The 17,587-nt window shown below is 37.2% G+C and overlaps 1 long non-coding RNA gene across 1 annotated transcript in view; it reads left to right on the forward strand.

Annotated features, from left to right (window-relative positions):
* Positions 1 to 982: 982 nt before the first annotated feature.
* Positions 983 to 17,587, forward strand: part of LOC129059347 (uncharacterized) — a 63,168-nt gene continuing 46,563 nt past the window's right edge. The window contains exon 1 of the long non-coding RNA XR_008525163.2: positions 983 to 1,430. This is a non-coding gene — a long non-coding RNA (uncharacterized LOC129059347). The remainder of the gene's footprint in view (positions 1,431 to 17,587) is intronic.

Consider the following 17,587-nt stretch of genomic DNA (forward strand, 5'->3'; position numbering starts at 1 on the left):
GAGGTCACCTGAGGACAGGAGTACCTGGAAGCAGGGAAATGATCTCAGAGTGTTCCAGAGGGCAAATGCACACGCTTTGGCAATTCATATTTTAGAAAAGTTAAATGTGTTAGTTTTGGGGAACTTATGTATATTTTACACATCTTTACCTTTTTTTGTTTTTTGAGACAGAGTCTCACTGCGTCCCGCAGGCTGCAGTGCAGTGGCGTGATCTCGGCTCACTGCAACCTCTGCCTCCCGGGTTCAAGCAATTCTTCTGCCTCAGCCTCCTGAGTAGCTGGGACTATAGGCGCATGCCACCATGCCCGGCTAATGTTTGTTTTTTTTTTTTTTTTTTGAGATGGAGTCTCGCTCTGTCGCCCAGGCTGGAGTGCAATGGCAAAATCTAGGCTCACTGCAAGCTCTGCCTCCTGGGTCCACAGCATTCTCCTGACTCAGCCTCCCGAGTAGCTGGGACTACAGGTGTCCGCCACCATGCCCAGCTAATTTTTTGTATTTTTAGCAGAGACGGGGTTTCACCATGTTAGCCAGGATGGTCTTGATCTCCTGACCTTGTGATCCACCCACCTCGGCCTCCCAAAATGCTGGGATTATAGGCGTGAGCCACTGCGCCCAGCCAATGTTTGTATCTTTAGTAGAGACGGATTTTCACCATTTTGGTCAGGCTGGTCTCGAACTCCTGACCTCGTGATCTGCCCACCTTGGCCTCCTAAAGTGTTGGGATTACAGACTGAGCTTCCGTGACCAGCCAGATCTTGACCTCTTAAATGAATACACAACTGAGTCATTTTATGAAAAATATGTTTACCTCCTAGTAAATCTGTGTTAAATGTGGGTTTTTATTAATTGGTTCAGTGACCTTACTTATTAGTCACTTTTTGTTCATTTTTTTGAAAGTCTCCATTTAAAACTGCTATTGTGTGGAAACCAAGAGATTTTATTAGCATCCCATTATAAACAATTAATAAGCTAACATTAAGCTTTTTCCTAAAAATGATTTAAAACCACAAGATTTAGTATACATTTCAGCAATTAGTACATTTCATGACATAGTACCCTTAAGTCCAACATCATTAACTCATCTATTTTGCAATGTAGGGAAACTTTGAGTCATATTTATATTTTGCTGTTGCTTCATAGACATCTCAGACTGAAGCATGTGATTTGTGACACGTGTAGCCTGTGTGTCAGTTGTTTTCTCTGTCATTGAAGATCACCTCCTTCTATCACACTAGAAAGACAGGAGGGGTTGTCTCATAGCTGCCCTTGTCATGTCCGACATGCAACTGCTCCCAGACATGATGTGGCCTTTCACTTTGTGCCTGCTTCACCGTGAACCCTCACTCACTTCACTGATGTCCACCAACTGGAACTGCTTGACAAAGACCCTTCAGTTCACGCCGTTTCCTGCATTCAAGGCCAGCTGACAGGTATATGTGGGGTGGGCCATTCATCCCTTTGTTGCTTGGTGCTTTCATTTTCTATAGTTCTATGGCTGAAAGTTCTAGAAAGTATGCATCAGATGTCACCTAATGGGACTTAAGGGAAATTTTAAACTAGAAGGGAAAAATTTTGAAATACACACCAAATGTTTGATTCCTAGTGCCCAAAATGCACTCTAGAATGTAAACATTTTTATGTTTGAGTGTTCTGGAATGCCCACCCTGGTCCTGTCACTGTGCCTCTTTTTGAGAGAGACATATTTTTCTTATCTCCATCATTAAAGTTTTACTCTTCTTTTGTGAAATCCCCCTCACTACCCATAGATCCAGCCCAGGATCCAGCCCCTTACTTTACACTTACATTTTTCAAGGTCAAGAGAATTTTCTTTTCCTAAGGGTAATGAAGGGGGCAACAGGAGGATGGTCTGTGGTAGTATTCAGCATGCCAAGTACTGCAAGTGGTTTAGGGGGTGAACACCCCAAGTATTGTCCCCTTCCCCGTTTATTCACCCATGTAAATTGCAGGCTATTTACTCTTCAGATTACGTAATCTCTTCCTTCTCCTTCATCCCCATCTCTTAAGGTCAAATGTTAGTTATCAGAGATTGTGTAATCTAGCTCCCCATTGCGAAAGAGAAACATTCCTAACTGCTTTTAAGTTGGAGATACTACTTCACATTACTGAAAGTGATGACCTAAATTAACCAAGTAAACTAACATATAAATGTTAGCCATGCTAGTTGCCGGCCATATTAGTTCACTTACATCAGTTTTTTCCTGCATTCCTCTGATATTTCATCCCATCAGATCAGTTTAGAAATAGAAACAGATCTGCTGATGAGCCACTCACCCTTTAAAATGGCCACTCTCTTTAGCTGCAGAGAGGATATAGAGAGATCTAGAAATTTGTTCAATTAAATATCAAGCCAGGCATGGTTGCTCATACCTGTAATTTCAGCACTTTGGGAGGCAGAGGCAGGAGGATTGTTTGAGCCCAGGAATTCAAGGTGGCAGTGAGCTATGATCATGCCATTGCACTCCAGCCTGGGTGACACGGTGATACCCCATCTTAATGCTTGATGACGAGTTAGTGGGTGCAGCGCACCAACATGGCACATGTATACATATGTAACTAACCTGCACATTGTGCACATGTACCCTAAAACTTAAAGTATAATAATAATAAATAAATAAATAAATAAATAAATAAAAATTGAAGATACCTAACCCTTTCTTGTCTGGGAAAAAGAGGAAGGATTGTTTTATTTTCCATGAAATGGAACTTCTACAATAATTTGTTTTGTTTACTACATATTTTATCCTATTTTATTATTTATTAATGAGTTTAGAATGTATTAAATGACTGAGGGATTGCCATGTGAAGGTTTGGGATGAGAACATGCAGACAGAAACATAGCTGTTGCAGACACAGAAATGACTTCAGAATGTTTGAGGCAGGAAAAGGCCAGTGTGGCTGGAGTGGAGTAGAGTTTCTCCTTATCTTCCAAATAACTTTACTTAGAAAGTAGAGAATGGAGGGGCTGAGCAGGTCTCATATTCAAAATTTTATGTTCTTATCTGGAAAAAGAATCAAATTTAGAAGAATGTTTTAGATCTTTCTCTCTTGACCATCTACTATGTCTAAGAGCCATGTTCTATAAGGAAAGACTGGAGAAAGAAGAGAATGACAGCGGTGGAGAGCGATGTAGGACATTCTGCACGTCTTCAGAAAGAAAGAATAAAAGATTGAACTGTTTCACGTGGAGATTTTGACCTGGCTTTCTGACATGTTACTGTTGTTGAGTTTCTGCGGTGCTCATGTTGAAACCTGTTGTTTGCTAACATACTGTTCTTTTCTTTATGGGAATGCAAGCCTGTAATGTATTTAATGGTTCAGGTAGAACGGCGGGATATGTTTACTAGTAAAAGATTTTGGATAAAGAAGTAGGAGAGAGAAACTGGCATGATTTTAGTGTCAGCAGGCAAACAGTCCTGCTGGAGGGCATGCTGTCTCCTGCCAATCACGAAGATTCTCCCAGCTGTCAATCACTGGGATGCCTAGGTCCTGCCAAAACTTGGGAAATTTGCCAAGGAGAATGCTGCATGCTCTGTGCTGGAGAAAATTTTTTTTTTCTGTAGCAGCATAAAGCTCCACAAAAGTATTGTTGAAGTAATTAAAATACAACAATATGCTTGCTTAAAGCCTTTAAACCAAACAATGCATTTTCTCCTGCTCTTCTGATGACCAAACAAATTCTTTCTAGCATGGTAATTGGTTTTCATGTACTTTTTAACATAAGAATAGCTATACATGTGCAGAAGACTCTGAGTTAAGGTGATCTTTTTCATTTTTAGGAATGCTGGAGAGGATGATTAAAATAATTTAATTAAAATACTGAAAATAATTGCTAGGTTTTAATTTAGGTCATTATTTTCAATGACTTTAAGTCATTACTTTCACACACACATATGTGAGTTTTATTCACTGGAAACTTTTTGCTATATTTTATACAATTCTTAAATATGAGATATTTCAACTCTAAAATGCATTCAACTTTAAAATATTCCAATTTAATTTTTAATTCAACTGTATATTATTTAGTTACAAGATATAAGGTCTTTCTTTGCTGATTAACATGGTGTAGTTGCTTTCTCAGTTCTCACATAGACTTTTGGGCAACAATCAGTGGAATGATCAAATATGAAGAACTGTATGCAATGGCAAAATTTTGAGTGATTGTTCTGTTTAAAGAGAGAATTTAGATGTTAACTTGAGGGGCTAAAAAAAAAAAAAAAAAAAAAAAAAAAAAAAAAAAAAAAAACTGATAACATTGCCAAGAAGGAGAATACTGTTAAAGGTAAAGCAGAATGAGGTGCTCATTCATTTGCGGATAGGATGTTCACTTTGCTCAGAGCATGAAATACAGGACAAATGACTTCCCACCTGTGGAGAGACAGATTATACTTTCTTTCTCCCTTTTTCACTGAGCCATTAATCACACAGTCAAGTGTGACTCTTGTTTTTTTATCTTATTCCCATTAATATTTACTTCAGAGCCATTAATCACACAGTCAAGTGTGACTCTTGTTTTTTTATCTTATTCCAATTAATATTTACTTCAAAGTATAACCTTAAAAATGAAAGTCAACCCGTTACAGCCCTGGATTCTGGCAGCCTCAGAACTGTTACTGCTTTATCCACAGCAGTGTCAGTATTGGCTTCCTATTTCCATCCGTACTTATGAGACTTTTAAGATGCATTACATCTATAATTAGTGTACGTTTAGCCATTATTTTACATATAGAGAAACTAGATGATATAAAAAACATTAAAAAGCTGTAATTCTAGTATTGAAAAAGTAACAACCAATATAAAAAACGTAGGCAATGTTGCACACCTATATAACACATACATATTTTCTTGAAATGTCAAGTTGTTTATTTTTGCATAATTTAAACAAAACTGTCCCAAACTATCTTTTATTAAATTCAGTTTTATCCTTCTTTTATGGGTGAGTTCAGTCATTTCATTTCTGTCCGTGAACATTGCCTAAAAAATAAAAATGGTTTTGGTTGGTAGTATAGAGAAATTGAGTCATTGCTAATAGCAATTGTATCTCCTTACTCAATATCCTCCTTCACCCCACCCTCAAGAACATAGTACAATAATAGGCCATCAGTCAATTCTCAATAAATATTTTGTGTTAGTGTGAAATCTGAAAAATAAAAGCAATCTACCTGTCCATTATCTATCTGTCTATCTTTATCTATCTATCTATCTATCATCTATCTGCCTATATAGCTAATATATTAAATCATCTACTGTCTATTTTTATTTCCCTGTCTTCATTTTAATTTTACCTAATACCTTATTTTTTACATTTTAATTAATTGTTAAATTGAGGTTTTTTGTTAGAAAACATATAGTGGTGTTTTAATAAAGTGTTATTCTCCCACTTAAAAAAAAATAAACTGGAAGTGTTTGATTAATTCTTTGTGAAGATGAAAATCAAAAAGGTCTTAATAAGATTTTATTCAGGACCTTGTTTCTAATTAGAATTGCATTTTTTTGTTGTTGTGAAACTTGGGAATGGTTTTTATTATGTTTTTGAAAAATTTACATGTACAATTTATTAAAAGTAATCATTTCATTTAAGGCATTAACATCTTTTTGTATGTGTGTGTTTTTTATTTTTATTTCAGTAGGTTTTTGGGGAACAGATGGTGTTTGGTTACATAAAAAAGTTCTTTAGTGGTGATTTCTGAGATTTTGGTGCACCATCACCCAAGCAGTATACGCTGTACCTAATGTGTAGTCTTTTATCCCTCTCCCCACTCCCACTCTTTCCCCTGAGTCCTCAAATTCCATTGTATCATTTTTTTGCCTTTGCATCCTCATAGCTTAGCTCTCACTTATGAGTGAGAACATACAAAGTTTGATTTTCCATTCCTGAATTACTTCACTTAAAATAATGGTCTCCAGTTACATCCAGGTTGCTGTGAGTGTCATGATTTCATTCCTTTTCATGGCTGGGTAGTATTCCATGATATATATATATATATATATATATATATATATATATATATATGTCTCATAGTTTCTTTATCCACTCATTGGTTGATGGGCATTTGGGCTGGGCTGGTTCCATATTTTTGCAATTGTGAATTGTGCTGCTATAAACAAGTGTGTGCAAGTATCTTTTTCATATAATGACTTTTTTCCTCTGGGTAGATCCCCTGTAGTGGGATTGCTGGATTAAATGGTAGACCTACTTTTAGTTCTTTAAGGAATCTCCACACTGTTTTCCATAGTAGTTATACTAGTTTACATTCCCACCAACAGTGTAAAAGTGTTCCCTTTTCATCACATCGATGTCAACATCTATTATTTTTTGATTTTTTGATTATGGCCATTCTTGTAGGAGTGAGGTGGTATCACATTGTGGCTTTGATTTGCATTTCCCTGATCATTAGTTATGCTGAGCATTTTTTTTCATGTTTTGTTGGCCATTTGTATATATTCTTTTGAGAATTGTCTATTCATGTCCTTTGCCCACTTTTTGATAGATTTTTTCTTGCTGATTTATTTGAGTTCCTTGTAAATTCTGGATAGTACTCCTTTGTTGAATATATAGATTGCAATGATTTTCCTCCCTTCATGGGTTGTCTGTTTACTCTGCTGATTATTTCTTTTGCTGTGCAGAAGCTTTTTAGTTTAATGAAGTCCTATCTGTTTGTTTTGTTTTGCATTTGCTTTTAGGTTTTTGGTCTTAAAGTCTTTGCCTAAGCTATTGTTTAGAAGAGTTTTTCCAATGTTATCTTCTACAATTTTTATGGTTTCAGGTCTTAGATTTAAGTCTTTGATCCATCATGAGTTGATTTTTGTATAAGGTGAAAGATGAGGATCCAGTTTCATTCTTCTGTATATGGCTCAGCAATTATCCCAGCACCATTTGTTGAATAGGGTGTCCTTTCCCCACTTTATTTTTTGTTTGCTTTTTGAAGATCAGTTGACTAAAAGTATTTGGGTTTATTTCTGGATTCTCTATTCTGTTCCATTGGTCCATGTGCATATTTTTATACCAGTACCACACTGTTTGGGTGACTATGGCCTTATTGTATACTTTAAATTTGGGTAATGTGATGCCTCCAGATTCGTTCTTTTTGCTTAGTCTTGCTTTTGCTATGCAGGCTCTTTTTTGGTTTCATATGAATTTCAGGATTGTTTTTTCTAGTTCTGTGAATAATGGTGGTGATATTTTGATGAGAATTGCATTGAATTTGTAGATTTCTTTTGGCAGTATGGCCATTTTCAAAATATTGATTCTAGCCATGAGTGAGCATGAGATGTGTTTCCATTTGTTTGTGTCATCTGTGATTTATTTCAGCAGTATTTTTTAGTTTTCCCTGTAGAAGTCTTTTACCTCCTTGATTAAGTATGTTCCTAAGTATTTTATTTTTTATTTTTAGCTATTGTTAAAGGGGTTGAGTTGTTGATTTGATTCTCAGCTTGGTCACTGTTGGCATATAGCAGAGCTACTAATTTGTGTACACAAATATTTTATCCTGAGACTTTGCTGGATTCATTTACCAGTTCTAGGAGCTTTTTAAATGAGTCTTTAGGGTTTTCTAGGTATACAATAGTGTCATCAGCAAACAGCGACACTTTGACTTCCTCATTACCAATTTGGATGCCCTTTCCTTCTTTCTCTTGTCTGAGAGCTCTGACTAGGACTTCCAGTACTATGTTGAGCAGAAGTGGTGAGAATGGGCATCATTGTTTTGTTCCAGTTTCCAAGGGGAATGTTCTCAACTTTTCCCCATTCAGTATAATGTTGGCTGTGGGTTTGTCATAGATGGCTTTTATTTCCCTAAGCTATGTCCTTTCTATGCTGATTTTTCTGAGAGTTTTAATCAAAAGGGAATGCTGGATTTTGACAAATGCTTTTTCTGTGTGTACTGACATGACCATGGGATTTTTGTTTTTAATTCTGTTTATATGGTGTATCACATTTATTGACTTGCAGATGTTAAACCATCCCTGCATCCCTGGTATGAAATCCACTTGATCATGGTGTATCCTCTTTTTGATATACTGTCAGCCTCGGTTCACTAGTATTTTGTTGAGGATTTTTGCATCTGTGTTCATCAGGGATGTTGATCTATAGTTTCCTTTTTTTTTTTTGTTATGTCCTGTTCTGGTTTTGGTATTAGCATGATACTGGCTTCATAGAATGATTTCAGGAGGATTCCCTCTTTCTCTATCTTTTGGAAGAGTGTTGATAAGATTGGTACCAGTCCTTTGAATGTCTGAGAGAATTCAGCTGTGAATCCATCTGGTTCTGGACTATTTTTTGTTGGTAATTTTCCTTATTATCATTTCAATCTCACTGATTGTTATTGGTTTGCTCAGAGTTTACATCAGAGTACTTGGTGTAAATTACATCAGAGTACTTGGTGTAAATTACATCAGAGTACTTGATGTAAATTACATCAGAGTGCTTGATGTAAATTACATCAGAGTGCTTGGTGTAATTTCCGTTTTCTTAAATGTGTTGAGACGTGTTTTGTGGCCTATCATATGGTCTGTCTTGGAGAACGTTCTATGTGTTGTTGAATAGAATGTATATTCTGCATAGAATGTTGGGTAGAATGTTCTGTAAATACCTGTTAATCCATTTGTTCTAGGGTATAGTTTAAGTCCATTGTTTCTTTGTTGACTTTCTTTCTTGATGACCTGCCTAGTGCTATCAGTGGAGTATTATTATTTTTTTTAAGTCTGTTACTATTATTGTGTTGCTGTCTATCTCATTTCTTGGGTCTAGTAGTAATTGTTTTATAAATTTGGGAGCTCCAGTGTTAGGCACATATATATTTAAGATTGTGATATTTTCCTGTTGGACTAGTTCTTTTATCATTATATAATGTTCCTCTTTGTATTTTTTAAACTGCTCTTGCTTTAATGTTTGTTTTTTTCTGATATAAGGATAGCTACTCCTGCTCACTTTTGGTGTCCATTGCATGGAATGTCTTTTTCCACCCTGTTACCTTAAGTTTATGTGAGTCTTATGTGTCAGGTGAGTCTGTTGAAGACAGCAGATACTTGGTTGATGAGTTCTTATCCATTCTGCTATTCTGTATCTTTTTTTTTTTTTGTTAGAGACAGAGTCTTGCTCTGTCACCCAGGCTGGAGTGCAGGGTGCAATCTTGGCTCACTGCTACCTCTGCCTCCTGGGTTCAAGCAATTCTCCTGCCTCAGCCTCCTAAGTAGCTGAGTCTACAGGTACATGCCACTGCATCTGGCTAATTTTTGTATTTTTAGTAGAGATGAGGTTTCACTATGTTGGCCAGGCTGGTCTTGAACTCCTAACCTCAGGTGATCCGTCCACCTAGGCCTCTCAAAGTGCTGGGATTACAGGCATGGGCCACCACACCGGCCCATTCTGTATCTTTTAGGTGGAGCATTTAGGCCATATACATTCAATATTAATATTGAGATGTGAGGTACTATTCTATTCACCATGCTGTTTGTTGCCTGAATACCTTTTGTGGTTTTTTTTTCATTGTGTTATTGTTTTATAGGTCCTGTGAGATTTATACTTTAAGGAGATTCTATTTTGGTGTACGTTGAGGATTTGGGTTCATGATTTAGAGCTCCATTTAACAGTTCTTGTAGTGCTGGCTTGGAGTGGCAAATTCTCTCAGCATATATTTGTCTGAAAAATACTGTATCTTTCCTTCATTTCTGAAGCTTAATTTTGCTGGATACAAAATTCTTGGCTAATAATTGTTTTGTTTAAGGAGGCTAAAGATAGAATCCTAATACCTTCTGGCTTGTAGGATTTCTGCTGAGAAGTGTGCTGCTAATCAGATAGGTTTTCCTTTATAGGTTACCTGATGCTTTTGTCGCCCAGCTCTTAAGATTCTTTCCTTCATTTTGACTTTAGATAACCTAATGACTATGTGCCTAGGCAATGACCTTTCTGCAATGAATTTCCCAAGTGTTATTTGAATTTCTTGTATTTGAATGTCTAGATGTCTAGCAAGGCCCAGGAAGTTTTCCTCAATTTTTTCCTCAAATATGTTTTCCAATCTTTTAGATTTCTCTTCTTCCTTAAGAACACCAATTATTCTTATGTTTGGGCATTTAACATAATCCCAAACTTATTGGAGACTTTGTTCATTTTTTAAAATTCTTTTTTCTTTGTCTGTGTTGTATTGGGTTAATTCAAAAGCCTTCTTTTTGAGCTCTGAAGTTCTTTCTTTTACTTGTTTGTTTGATTCTGTTGCTGAGACTTTCCTGTGCGTTTTGCATTTTTCTAAGTGTGTCCTTGATTTTCAAAAGTTGTGATTGTTTTTCATTTATGCTATCTATTTAACTAGAGATTCTTCCCTTCATATCTTATATATATATATATATATATTTTATTTCTGTAAGCTAGGCTTCACCTTTCCCTAGAGACTCCTTGATTGGCTTAGTACTTGACCTTCTAATTTTTTTTCTGTCAATTCAGAGGTTTTGTCTTTGTTTGGGTTCATTACTGGTGAGCTAGTGTGATCTTTTGGAGGTGTTAAAGAACCTTGCTTAATCATATTACCAGAATTGCTTTTCTGGTTCCTTCTCATTTGGGTAGACTATGTCAGAGGGAAGATCTGGGACTCAAGGGCTGCTGTTCAGATTCTTTTGTTTCACGAGGTGTTCCCTTGATGTGGTGTTCTCTCCTTTTCCCCAATGGATGGGGCTCCCCAGAGCCTAACTGCATTGATTGCTATTTCACTTCTGTATCTGGCTACCTAGTGGAGCTACCAGGCTCCAGGATGGTACTGGGGAGTGTCTGCAAAAAGTCCTGTGATATAATCTAATTTCAAGTCTTTCAGCCATGGATACCAGTACCTGTTCCTGTGGAGGTAGTGGGGGGAGTGAAGTGGACTCTGAGGAGATCCTTGGTGGTATTTTTGTTAAGTGCACTGGTTTTGTGTTTGTTGGCCTCCAGCCAGGAAGTAGCATTTTTACAAGCACATTAGCTTTGGTAGTATAGGGAGTATCAGGTGGTGGGCAGGGTCATGGAGCTCCCAAGATATTATGTCCTTTGTCTTCAGCGACCAGGCTGGGTAGGGAAAGACCATCAGATGGGGGCAGGGTTAGGCATTTCTGAGCTCAGACTCTCCTTGGGCAGGGCTTGCTGTGGCTGCTGTGGCATATGAGGGTGTGGTTTCCAAGCCAATGGACTTACGTTCCCAAGGGGATTATCGCTGTCTCTGCTGTGTGACATAGGTAACCAGGGAAGTGAGGGAAAGCCAACAGCCACAGGCCTCATTCAGTTCCCATGCAGCCCGCAGCCCAAAAGGCCAGTCTCACTCCCACCGTGCCCCTCAAAGAGCATGAAGTTTATTTCCAGGCAGCTGGTGAGCAGGGCTGAGAACTTGCCCCAGGCTACAGGCCTCCCAGCTGAGAAAGCAAGCTTGGCTGTCCCACGGAATCTTCAGCAGCAATCCACCTCTTTCAGAGGGTCTGTGGATTCTGTGGGCTTACCTGGTATATTTCTGTGGTAGTTCTTGGAGCAAAAGTTCATGATATGAGTCTTCATAGCTCTGTCCCTCTGAGTGGGAGCTACAAGTTAGTCCTGCCTCTTATCCACCATTTTTCCTCTAATTGACACTCTATTTTTTGAGGCAGCATTTTATTCTCATAGCATGTGAATAAATACATTCTGCTATGATATGAATGTTTCTAACCCCTAAATTCATATGTTGAAATCCTAACACCCAAAGTGATGGTATTAGGTGATGAAGGCCTTTTGGGAAGTGATTACATCATCATAAATGTGATCAGTGGCCTTATAAAAATAGGCCAAAGAAAACTCATTTATTCCTTCCACGATGTGAAGACACAGAACCAGAAAGTATGCCCTCAGTAGACGCTGGATCTGGTGCTTTGATCTTGGATTTCCCAGCCTCCAGAGATGTGAAGGATAAATTGTGCATTTTTTTTTTAAAGGCCCAAACAGGTTAAGACACGTTCCTGAGAGCATTACTCTTAATATATGTAAGGTGAAGTAGTTAAGGAATGAACTGTTTTTTTAACAGGTGATTTGCTTGATACAGTCCTAATAAAATGAATACCACATGTAATTGGAAGCCCAATAAATTACTTTGAAATAATTTCACCTGCTATAGAGAATGCTCCTTCCCTTTACTAGATCACGTTTTTTGAGGTTAAGAGTAGGCAAATATCAGCTCTTTATAATAATGAAGATTTGGAACTAAGTCTGGCTTACACTTGTTGAGAGATAATTCTCCATGGGTTTCTCACAATTCTGCACATCTTGTGAGCAGAGATACCAGCAATCTTTGTTGTTGGCTATTTTTTTTTCAAGGATGTTTCTATAGCAAACAACATTGGAAGGTAGAGGTAATATCTCCTCCTAAGCTTAGGGGTCACTTGGCTGGGATGCAAACCCTGTGCATGCACAGCATTCTCTTGGGTGCCTCTCTGTCACCCCTGTGGGACTTAGAGAGCAAGAGGAACCAACACAACCATGAGACTCATGCTTCCTGTCGTGCTATGAGTAATAAAGGCCTTTGTTTCTATCCCAGGAGTCTTGTGTCTTTGATCAGCCTCCATGAAACTGTGGCACACAAACTTGTTACATTGCACGTAGGGTCAAATCTCAGGCCCTTCAAAATTCTTGAAAAACTTTTGATGGGTTAAACAGAACCATATAAGTTGACATTTTGCCAAGGAGAAAGAAAGTTTAAGGGGCCTATGACAAAGTTGCCTTAATCCCCTTCTCTGTGATTAAATACTCTATTTACATGTTTGTTTTGTTGTTGTTTGTTTCTTGTTTTTAAGATGGCAAAGAAAATTTGTTTTAAATGCGTGCCAGGCAAATAAGAAAAGAGAGTGTTTGGATAAGGTACGGAAGCATTTGCTAAGGTGGAGTCAACTCTCAAGTGTGCAGCTCCAGCCATCAGATAGAATGGCAAAAATGTGTGATTCCTAATAGAAAGAAAAATTGGCTTTTGCTCAGTAAATACCTCATTTATAATTTATTCTCCTCAGTCCTCTTTTTAAATGGAGAGGCAAATATAAGTTATATCAATAATTTATTTTTACATAACAACCAGCCGTGCATTTGATACAGTTTTCTATAAAATAAAGAGGTGATTTTTAACATTTATTTCTTCTTTCAAATTTGGCTTAATTATCCCTCAATAATTCCTCTTTACTGAACTTTATTCCACCTTTTATTGGTCTGCATGGTAGCAAGAAGTTAGAGTTTTAAAGACAACTTGTCAGTTTGACATAACAGATAAAGCAGCTAGTTAAGCTATACTTTTTATGTTTCCTCGTGTGACTAAGAAGTCACAGTCACTCTCTTTTATACATATCACAGAAAGTCTCCAAATAACTGGAATCCATCAGGTGAATTAATATGCCTAAAGGCAATCTGTGTTATAGCTAGTAGATTAGATAGGTGTCTAAAGTTCAGAAACTTGTGTATCTAACAATGTGAAAATTCAAAAATACTTAGTAAAATACATGAACAGACTCAAGCTCCACTGTAAACAGGTCACACTAGCCAGAGGGGTCTCCTCTGGTCTGTCATTAGGAAAAAGTTGAACCATCAACAAACGGGCACATAGCTTGCCCAGTTTCTCAAATACCCATGAGGACAAGAAATATTTCAATATATTTCCTTCTTAAGCTGCATTTAAAGAAAAATTAGTGGTATTCTACAAAATTAAAATAGTTACAATTAAGGGGGAGTAATTTAGAAATTATAATCTTGTCATCTTGAATTAGTTAAAAGGAAAACAAAACCCAACATGAAAGTTATACAACCCTTAATAAAATAAAATGATCCTGGATACCACTGTAGACATTCTTCCTTTTTGATGATATTTGAATATGCTTTAATACTTGGATTGTTTAAAACTATTTTTGGTTGTTTTAGAATCATTGAGACCAATACGTTATCACTGGCTGTCCTGCAGTTACAATGATCAAGATTTGGTGAAGTTTTGACTCCAATTAGGAATATCAAGGGTGTGCGTGTGTGTGTGTGTTTTAATCTATCTATCTCTTTTTTGTTTGCAAACCCAAGAATTTCTGTGGGTCATTCAGGGTTTGATCAGAAAAAGAGGACCTACAGTATAGGTGTACAATAAGGGATTTATTACAGAGATTTGATTTTACGCAAGTGTGCGGGCTACATACGTAGTCTTTGTGAGACTATTGTTTTTCTGTCTGACTTTAGTAGCGAAAGTCCACAGGGCAAGTAGTTTGGAAGGAAAAATGGACACAATGGGGGGACTCGTGGACAAACTGGAATCGGAAAGGCTGATCCGGAACCTGTGAACATGGAGAGGCACCACATGTATCTCTCATTGCTTCCAAGCTTGCAACTTCAATGATGGAGCTTTTTGCAGGAGAAGCTGCTGTTCTCCTTGCAGTGCCTAGCACACACCTGGCCTAAGTGTTGGAGAAGCTGACTCAGTTTTCCTAGCAAGAGCTGAAGAAGCTATGGGCCCAAAGGTGGCCTGGCATGAACCATGTGTGCCATAGGTGAGTGAGAATGTCACTGAGCCATAGCGGGCCCTCACACTCTGCACTGGCCTCTGAGCGTAAGAAGAACATGGTTACTGCTTCAATTCCAACTTCTAAATCTCATGCAAATGTGTGTTTGGTTCACGCTAATCTGGAATAGTGCAAAAGTGCAAGGGAAAAAGTCTTGGAGAAAAGAGCTCCAGCTTAGCAAAACTGACACACTTCAAAATCTGCCATGAAGCACCTAACCAATTTAGTCTTTATCACAATTCAGATAAAGGCTAGATTTCTGTGTCTCTCAAGACTATTAAAAAAGCCTATGAAAATAAAAGGCATTTGAACATTTGCCTTGTTTCTATCGGTACCAGACATGAACAAAACCCTTATATGTAAAACAAGCCTTTTGCTCTACAAACTTTCTGTAGTATTGATTTGATTTATTCCATGATCTTGCATTTAGTGAAATTAAACTGAGCCTCAGTTTTTTATTAGTTAGAGGGGAGGACATGACACAAATTAATTTCAATTAAGTGCTTCTCCATCACTATGTAACCTTGAGCAAGGTTCCCAGCCTCTGTGAGTTTCCCTTTCCTCATTTATAAAGTGGAGTGCAGAAAAGTACCTGCATCAAACACCTTGTTGAGAGAATGAAGCCTGAGAATGTATGCCAAGTCCTTAGCGGGTTATGAGCAGTTAGCCCTTGTTCTCACCCTCCTCTTCCTCATTACCGCTTTGTACAATGTAAATAACTATAAAATATAAAATTTGAAATCTTAGGATTAAAAGCTTCTAATTCATACACAATAATCCTTTTATTACTTTTTCTTTGGTTTCAAGTGAAATGTTCTCGTTTTTCAGATGAATGTAGAAATATAATATTAACCAAATGTTAACAAATCCCTCTCTGAAGTCAAAATTAGGATAAATCATTGCTTTTCCTTAACTACTAATTAGTTTTTTGTAATTTAGAAGATGCTTGTGAATCTTTGGTTTACAAAAGGCTGCCAAGTTTGGGATTTGGAAATAAGTCCAGGAGAAAAATGAATTTTTCTGATTTAAAAGGAGGAGGACTTTTGCCTTAACCTGTAGCCCTGCCACTGATCAGAAAAGGGCAAGAAAGAGAACAACGATAGAATCAAGAAAAAATGACTACAGACTAGTGTGTTGTGTGTCTGCCCGCCAGAAGGTTGCAGCTCCTGCTACTGGGAGAGGAAGCTAAAAGAATCTTATATTGGATTCCTGTTCCTACTGTACAAATTACCACAAACTAAGTGGTTAAAAGCAAACCAGATTTATTCTCTTAGGCTTCAGAGATCAGAGGTTTCAAATCAGTCTCAGTTGGTTAAAGTCGAGGTGTCAGTAGAATTGCATTCCTTCTGAATGTTTGAGGGGAGAATCTATTCCTTGCTTTATCCAGCTTTTAGAAACTGCTTGAATTCATTGGCTACCCGTTCCTCCATCTTCAAAGCAACCTCTGCTTCTGCTGCCATATGTCCTCCCTTCTGAGGCTGATGCTCCTGCCTCCCTCTTTTAAGGACTTTTGTGATAGCGTTGGACCAACCCAGATAATTCAGAATGACCTCCCTGTCTCAAGATCCTTAAGCTAATCACATTTGTAAAGTCCCTTTCCCATGTAAGGCATTACCATATTCACAGATTTCTGGACTTAGGACAGAATCTTTGTTGGGCCTTTATTCAGCCTGCTGCAGACCAGTAGTAAGTGGTACACCTATTACTTAGAACAAAGTCATTTGCAGTACTGGAGTCTAATCTCACTTTGACTTTCCAAGAATTTAATTAATCTCTCAACCATATGCAAATACTTTAGTGAAAGCAATTGAGAGAGATAAAAAAGATGTTCTTCTATTTGTGATTGGATGAGCTATAAAACAAGGACAGCATGTGTACAATCCATAAACTAAAGTCATTCAGCAATTAGATCAAAGAGGCATTTGAAGCCAATAATGACATGAGAAGGTGAGTCAACTCCTTGTTATAATGAGGAGAGTGGCCGAGAATTTGCAGAAATCATGAAGCTTTCTGGACTGTCCATGAATCATGGAATGAAATGGGTAAGAACCAAAGTACTCTTCTTATAATGGGTCATATCAGTTGCTACTCAGGCTATATTAGTATGTGCTGTGTAGAGACTCTTTGATACCCTGAGAAGACTTAGAATTAAATTTGGATTCTTAATTTCTGACTCTGGAAGTGTAAAACATTAATTCCTCAAAGCATTTTTTCTCATCTGCAAAATTGGAATTATAAAGCCTATCTTATGTGATATTATTATAAATAAATGCCTAGCATAGTGCCTTCAAGAGTAGACTGTGAGCTGTTTCCTTTTTATTTTATCCTATGAATGCACTTTATCATTATCTCCTCGAGGCATTAGAAAACGTAAAAGTGGAAGCTGGTACATTTAAACTCACATAGAACTCGAAGAGATTGTATATTATCATCTATAAATGTTAAAATGAAGACACTAGTTACTAGATATTTTCCCTCTTATATATATTTTTGACATACCCATAATGTCCCCATACTCATTTTTTATGTGTGTATATAATAGTGGAAGCTGTGTTTGTAAAAACAATTTTAATGTCATTTTCCTTATTACAGAAGTAATAGAGTAGAAAATTTTGGATTTACATATAAACAATATCAAGAAAAGAAAAATCAGCCAAGGTCTCACTGCTCTAGTTATTAATATTTTGGTTTATTTTATCAAACCTAATCTCTCAGTCTCTATCTCCATATTATATATGTATACACACATACCATATATGTACCTACATATTGACTCATATGTTGCCAAGAGCTTTACAGTTAATATAGGCTGGAGACTAGGTTTACTGCTAAATAATTTTTATCAGTTTGTTTAAAAAGAATTCTCTCATTAGTGTTATATACTAAGACCAACAAAAGGTGGACCTGGTTTGGCATTGTAATATGGAAATATGCCTTGGGTCATCCATACCAAGGTGTTTATTTGGCTTCTGATAAATTGCTGGGTTTCCTTATTTTATGCTATTGCTTTTCTTTAAACAATTATTTTATGCAACCAGTAAAAATTCCACCTTGCTCATAAACT

Source organism: Pongo abelii, chromosome 4 (genome assembly GCF_028885655.2).
Source record: "Pongo abelii isolate AG06213 chromosome 4, NHGRI_mPonAbe1-v2.0_pri, whole genome shotgun sequence".
In the NCBI taxonomy this organism is placed as follows: domain Eukaryota; kingdom Metazoa; phylum Chordata; class Mammalia; order Primates; family Hominidae; genus Pongo; species Pongo abelii.